Consider the following 7,866-nt stretch of genomic DNA (forward strand, 5'->3'; position numbering starts at 1 on the left):
GAGATCCTGCCAACAGCCCCAGTTTGAGACTGAGCTGTTCCCCTTCACACCTGAACTGTCACCAACCAGGGGCAACTCAGTCAGTCACGCCTTAGGGTATGTTCATTTAGACTATGAACAATTTATTTTATAGCACTGAGCAAGCCCAGTGTATTGACTCTAGCAAATTAAGTTCCCCCAGAATGGTAAGGGCTTCCCGGAAGAAAATTTATCTGGATTTTGGTGTAAATTTCATCCATGAAGATGAGGCAGGCAGCAGGACAGCAAGGCAGGCTGTTTACAGTTCAAAACAATAGATGTCTTTTTAAAAGTGTTTTTAAAATAAAAAATAGAAGATTCATCATTTCTTTGGTTTAACTTCCTCCACAGTTAGTCAGAAATCATCAGGAAATGGCACCGAAGGAAGTCCGTCCTATTCTGCCTGGTCAGCACAAGGAATGTGCTCACCCAGAGGACTGTGGAGGGGGGGCTCTGCCTCTTCAGAGCTGACAGAGAGCAAAAATAAAGATGGATTTCCACAATCAGCACACCCAGAATCTAATTTTGCACCAAATTAAAATTTGGAATAGCCAGAAATGTCAGTAATTCTTTTTTCCATGTTTATATATGGGGAGGAAAAAAAACACCACACAAACCACACACTTTACCATCCATACACCTCTTCAAACTTTTCTCCAAACAGCTCTGACTTTTAAATGATACCCAAGACTCAACAGTTTCATTTCTGCTGCAGACCTACCTTACCTCTCTGTGCTCCTCCCACCAGTGCCCACACCATTAACCCTTCTACAGTCCACAGTTGGACTGAAAAGTGCTTGAATGTACTTTTTTACCTTCAGCCTCTGTGGATCAAGTTTGGAGGAAAGGATGTCTTGGTGTTATTCCATCAACTATGGCTACCTGTACATTTGTGGCTGCAAAACAGAGATGTGTAAGTGAAAACACCATCCTTTTTCATCGGCAATGTAATATTAATCCTTCTAAAGAGCTCTTGCTGACCACAGTTCACTGGAAGAAACAGAGGGAGGAGCACATAAAGTGGCTGGTCTGTACTGGGAGGAGGTGCAAAGCAGATGTGCAGGGGCTGGGGGCGAAGAGAAGAGCAGCTGTATCCATGAGGTTTATTTCCACCCCGCAGATGAGACATTGCATAGGAAAGGTTGAGTAGGTGAAAAACCCCAACCCTCATTTATACAGGCTAGTACAAAGTCTGTATCTTTTCTAGAAAGAGATCACAGAATCACAGAATAAGCTGAGTTGGAAGGGACCCACAAGGCTCATTGAGTCCAACTCCTGTCCCTGCACAGGACCATCCCCACGAGTCACACCATGTGCCTGAGAGCATTGTCCATGTTTCTGGTTAGAGCTGTACCTGCCCTACATCATTCCACAGCAGCGATTTGGCTCTTCCACCACTCCTTAGCTCTCACTTGTGCTTCCCCTGAGGAGACAGACACTGCCAGGCTCACCCTCATGGCCTCTTTGGTGTCACAGAGAGCAGAGCCTGACCCATGCTGGCAGGTCCCCAGGCTGCTCCAAAACAGATAGGAAAAATACTCTCTACAGGCAGAAAATCAGGTGTGTCCCAGCCTGCATCCAAAGTGTACACTCAGAAAGGAAAAATAGTTCTGAAATGCATCTTGTGTTTATCAGGATTACTTTTGCTATGGGTGCCTTTCTGCTTCCCAGGGAAGCAGCAGGTTCAAGGAGCTCTGTGGCATAAGGAAACCCCCAGGTCCCTCTGCCAGGGAAAGGCTCAGCGTGGAGCCCGTGCCTGGCTGTGGGAACAGCTCTGTGTGTGCCCACCAGCCTCCAGCATGGGGAATTGGCTTTGATAGTGTAAAAGCTCTGTGCAAGCTCCTTTTGCTCTGTGGATCTAGAGGAAAACACACCCAGCTGCTCGCACCCTGGGGAAAAGTCTCAGTCTTGTACCTGGTGGAGGGAAACCTGCAGCCTCAGGAGGAGGTAGAAAAGATCACATTCCACCAGAAGTCTTGCCTACAAGGACTGTACCTTAGCAGCTGGTGAGATGTGCTTTCTCAACAACCTTTTAACTCTGAACAGTCATAAAATACGTAAAAATCAGATTTCTCTGGTAACTCTGACATTTGCACTGCAGCCAATGTTGACGCAAAGGTTTCCTGGTGCTGCAGAGCAGCAGCCAGAGTGAGATGGGATCAGCAGCTCCAGCCCAGGGTTGAGCAACCTGTTTGTAGAATTGTGATCTGGCCATTTCCCTGAGGAGGTGCTCACTTCCCCTTCCCACCAACCCCCCCAGTAAAAAGAGCCAAGGGCAGGGCAGGCAGGGGAAACCCAGTGAGGAAAGCTGCAAGGCACAGGGTGAGACAGTGCTGAGCAGAATGCAAACCCTGCCCTGCTGTGCCCAGTGCCTGCCTGCTGCTTCCACTGGGAAATTATGGCCCAGGAAACTCCAGTGCATTCAATCCCACTTTGGTGGGAGGTTGGCAGCAGCTTTAGGGTGGGAATGAGGTGTCCAAAGATGTCTGTGGCTAAGTGGGTAGGAGCTCAGGGGGACAAAACTTCCACATCCCAAACCATCACCTTTTATTTTGGCTTGGAAAGCACACAAATATCTGTCCTTCAAAAGGTCTAGAGATAATCCTTATCTGCTGTTCACATCATGCATGGCCTGGCAGCCATCACCCCAAACAGCAGAGGGGAGGAAAAAGGGAAAATACTTTGGTGAAAGAAAGCACTTGGTGCTGGAAAAGACTTGCAGTAGTCATGAAATATATTTTGTGCTGTGATTGTTTTTTTTTAATAACAGCCATGGTGATGAGCTCCCCCACTTTCTGCTTAAGCAATAGCCACCAGTGGTGGCTGGGATGATTTTGGACTCTGGGAAGAGACATAATGTCAATAGCTAAGGGCCATTCATCTTGCTCAACATCTGAGGGCTGCCTGGGCATGTGCCAACCAAAATACAGCTGGTATGCAAATATGGCCAGAAGTCAGTAATCTTGCTCCATAAATAGTAGGCAGCCCAATGCCTGCTGAGCTCTCCTGCATCACAGCAGGCTGCAGGACTACAGCTGCCCTTGAGTAGGAACACCTACTCCTCGAGGCTGAGAGAATCCTTGTCATATCAGATGAAGTGGATTAGGAATAAGTGTGCTGAAACTTTGAAATCTTAGCTAAGTGATAGAAAGAATTGGTTGGGCACGTACAGTCCTTCAGACCTAAACCACTGACCAAGTTTGTGTCTATGTCTGGATACAGCTGCACACAGACTCCCCTGAGAAAGGAGTTCAGAATGCCAGGGAATTCTGGAATCTTGTGTCTCAACAGGAGGGTCTCCCTGGCACTCCTGGCTGACCTGTCCTCTCTGCAGTAAGCAGTCAAGCATACCTTGCCATGTCGCTACTTCTCTCTTACAGGTGAAGTGTGTCACTCCATTTGTGACACAAACCTCAGGAAGCAATACAAGGCAAAGCCGGAGGGAAGAGAGAGACAGTGGATTTATTTTGGCCAGTGTCTCTCTCTTGTTCTTGCAGCCAAGACCTGGGGGTGCAGGTGAGCCCAAATCCAACCTCTGCTGCTATCAAGGCAGAGAAGAGGAGCAGCTTCCACTGCCACCTCAAATGTCAATCTTCCATCTTAACCTGTGAATCCTTTCAGGGGGAAGTGGTCGATCTCAAGCTGTTGTTTGGAGTCATTTTCATGTTACGCCTCAGTGCTGAAGATGGCATTTTTTAGGAAAATAAACAAAATGCTGTTACCACAGACCACATTTTGTTGATGATGGCACTGAAGTGGATGAAGTTCAGCTGCATTCCTCTTGCTCTCTGCACACCCACGTGTGCCCACAGCAGAGGGAAACAAGTCTAGCAGTAACTCATGGAGCCTTGGCCAAACCTGAGGGGAAATCCAGGACTCAGGCCCTCAAGTTAAAGCAGTTCACCTGGATTACTTCTCATAAAAGGGCATTTTTCATCAACTGCTTGGTAACAAAGTGAGTTGACATGCTGTTTTGGCTGATGTTAAATTTGCTGTAGAATCACTGCTGCAGTTCCCTGATCCCAGCCCCACAGTGTCCATCTGCCAAGGTCCATGTTGTCCACTCTGCTTCTACCAAGGCTGAGCAACCCAACTCCTGGATTTATCAAAGCCAGAATTTCTGGTATGGGTTGTTGTTTGTGACACCAAGTCAGACACACAGGACAGAGCTCAAGGACACCCGTCAGGCAGGGCTCACCTCCTCCTCCCCATGTCTCAGGCTGTCAGACACTTTCCTTATGTGCTGCTTCTTCACTTCACAACCCATCTGAAAGACTCCCAGCCCTGAGGGGCTGCCAGTGGAACAGTACATACTGGAACTGAAAAGCAAGCAGGCCTCTATCTGTATAAAAGATTTTTATCTCTATAATATATATATATATATAGCTTGAGGACACATCTATGTATATAGTCTCAAGAAGCAGAAGACATCTGTCTCTTACACTGGGACGTGTGGGGGCTGGCCTGGAGCTGCACGGTTCCTGAAGGAAGGCCAGAGTTTCCATTTCTGTGCCTGCCTGGCTGCCCTGTGCCTGCTCTGCTCTGCTTGTGCACACCAAAACCTTGGAGGCCGTGCCCACCCCAGCAGGGACAGGAAAATGCTGTTTTCCCTCTCACTGCCCAGGGGCAGTGTGGCCACCAGCAGCAGCTTGTGCTGTGACAGGGATGATGCAAAACACCAGCCATGCTGACTTCAGTTTTCAATTGCATTTATTGCTGTGGGAAATGTGCTCTCTCTTGCTCTCAGCTGTGTGGGTCTGAGCCCATGTTGTGGCTCCTGGGGTCAGGCTTTTAAGGGTTGGTTAAGACAAATAAGGTGCAGCCACCTGTAACAATTTTGCTCCTGCTCAGGTCAGTGAGGGATGACTACAGCCAGGTTCACTCATACCAGTTCCCATGCTGTCTGTGAGATTCACTGCAACACTGGTCATGGGTTTTGGTTTGCTAGAAGTGGCCACTGCTGCACAACTCGGATGGGACTGGTGACACCAGCTCTGCAGCTCAACACCAGCAGTGCCAGTGCTGCTGTCACAGTGCTCAGGCACACAGCAAGACAGAGGTGTGAGCACTGCATGAGCTGGAAATGCCTTGGTACAAATATCTCCCCTCCAGTGTCTTGGGCTCCTTGTCCCAGGGAGATAAGCAGCCGTATCTGGCTGTGCCCAGGCAGAGCAGGGTGCACCAGCCATGGGTGGGAACCTGCCAACACCCAGAGGCTTTAAGGTGGAAGGGCCCCAAGCTGCACCATGGCTGTCCACTCCATGACAGTTTTGCATGCAAGAATCTTTGCAGTCCCTGTTTTTGTAATTTTTGCCATGTTTTACCTTCTGAAGCAAGCAGAAAACTGTCCATGTTAATGTAGTTGCTTTTACCCTCTGGCATGGGCACTTCTGTGGTTGCTGGATGGTTCCCCAGATACCCCATGGTAGGTGCTGTTCCTAGGCCAGACTTGGAGATATCCAAGTCCCAGGAACACAGCACTCATCACAGCTAATCCTGGTCTGATGTTGGCCCACTGCCCCCCACTCCAAACCCACGACCTCCAGGGGTGGGTAGCACCCTGGTGAAGGATGGCCCAGCTGATGGTGTTTGCAATGAACACCCTCTCTGGCTGCCTCTGCAGCCCTCACAGCCCCGTGCCCTTCTCAGCTGCTGCCTGTAGAAGTGATGCCACTTTCTTCATGAGTTTAATTCACAGGTAGCCCTGCTGTGGCCATGCTCAGTATGAGTTCTTGGGTGGGGTTTTGCTGCTCCCCCCATGAAGGGACACTGTGGCTTTCCTGGGGATGAAACAGGGGGCACAGAAACTACATCACCTTCTCTGGTGCACCTTCTGCTGGGTGCAGAAGAAGACTTTCCAAGGCACTGCAGAGCCCAGTGGCTGCATTGCCCTGTAGCAGCAGCCCCACCACAGAGTGAGGAATGGAAGGCTCATCCATCACTAAGTTGGTGTGTGTGCTTGCATACTAAACCCCTCACTTGCATTCATCAGAGAAAAAAGCTGCCAGAAGTGGGGATTCATGAGGGGTTGCCAGGACTCCCTTTCCATTTTTGCTGATTAATTTTATACACAGAAGGGGAATTCTTACAAAAAACAAACAAACAAAAAAAAAACACCACAAGATTGAGGTTGTGCTGTGATGTTTAAGGGTGCAGGGATGATGAAACCCAGGGGAAGAGGGGACATTGTTGAATAGGCTGATGGTGTAGTTGGAAACCAAGCAAATGGCTTTTCAGCAAGCAGATGTCTCTGTCACTGCCTGCACACTCTTTCAGCCTGCACAACCTTAACACTTCAAAAAACAATAGGAGCCAAAGCAGCTGATTGTAATGCAAAGGTTGTTTCACAGCTGTGAAAGTAGTAACAACGAGCAGCTAATAAACATTTTAATTTTAGCTGATCACAAAGAAAGGTGAAATAAACCCATGCTTACTGAGAGCAAAGCACGTGCACAGATTTGTGCTGTTGACATGTCTGTGTTCCACACTTTGGAAATGTGCATGAAATTTGGCCACGGGGCTTTCAGCAGCAGCCAGAGCATCCTTGTGCCAGCTGCCTGTGGAGCACAGGGCACTGTCCTGTGCTCAGCATTCTTGTGTCCTGAAACACGTCCAGCCCTTGACAGTTTTTTGCCTCCCAGGCAATGTGTGATAACAAAACTTCACCTCCCTAGCCATGCTACCTAGTGAAACCAGCTATTTTATAGCTGGCACTTGGTACACCCATTCTCACCTCTGGGATGATGATGGCTCATGTAAAAAGAAGGGAAGAGCACAGGAGGGAACGTGGCACTGTCTGCTTGGCTGACTTTCTAAAAATACCATGCTCAGCTCTCTCATCTGCACGCTCAGCACAGCAGCTTCTCCCGACCCTGCCAGGCTGATGGGATCTGCTTTTCAACGTTTTCCTGTAAGATCACACTCCATCCATCCTCTCCCCAGTAATTCTTGAGCCCACTGCCCACCTTATTTTCAAATAACTAAATGTCTTGCTTGCAAATTTTGTGAGAGCAGGTAATCAGGCTGAAAAAAACCCAAAAGAGGCAAGAGAATGAATTAAACCCTGGGAAAAAACTTGAATAGGACTTGGTGGCTATTAGACACCAGAAAATCCACTCTTCACTTAAGGTTTCTCTCTCATGTGGATTCACTGGTGCTTAATAAAGCATAAACTCCCATTTGAGTTTTTCCTGTGGTTAAAACATTTGCAATGTGTGGCTCCTCTGATGTCTTTTAAGCAAGAGTTGTGCTGCAGCCTTGGAGAACTCCGTCTGCCAGTCCCCAGGCATAACCCCATAGAAAATTATCCCTTTGTTTATTTATTAGTTCTGTGGCACATGGGGCTGCTTGTTAGATGCAGCATTTCCCACAAAAAATGAAAATTTTTGGCGAAAGGAAAAATAGCAAAGGCAGGCTGTGTATGGTAGGAACCACCCCATCTGACAGTACCTGCTGCAACACCAGCTCAGGCTCCTTCCTCCACTGTGACCAGCCTCTCTCTCCTCTGTCTCTAGAGGCTCTCAGTTACCTCTGTGAACACCCCAGTTTTGGTTAAATTCTTAGTCCATGTGCTAAATGCTAAATTCAAGTATCTTTATTTGATTTATTTTAGTTTGTATTTTTAAAAAATTGTCCTAGATTTTTAAAAAATCCATCTCTTGGACAATTTTGAGACCACTGTGTTTCAATGGCATTGACTTGGTGCTTACTCTATCAGCAAGGTATTGCAAACAAGCATTTCCATTTCAAAATAGTTGTAATTTTACTGTTTGCATCTAATTCCGTGTCTCCCTTTCTGGATCAGCTTTTCAGAGGCTTGTGAGCACTTAGTAACACAGTGAAATGCCT

This window comes from Lonchura striata, chromosome 4A (genome assembly GCF_050655825.1).
Source record: "Lonchura striata isolate lonStrDom1 chromosome 4A, ASM5065582v1, whole genome shotgun sequence".
NCBI lineage: Eukaryota > Metazoa > Chordata > Aves > Passeriformes > Estrildidae > Lonchura > Lonchura striata.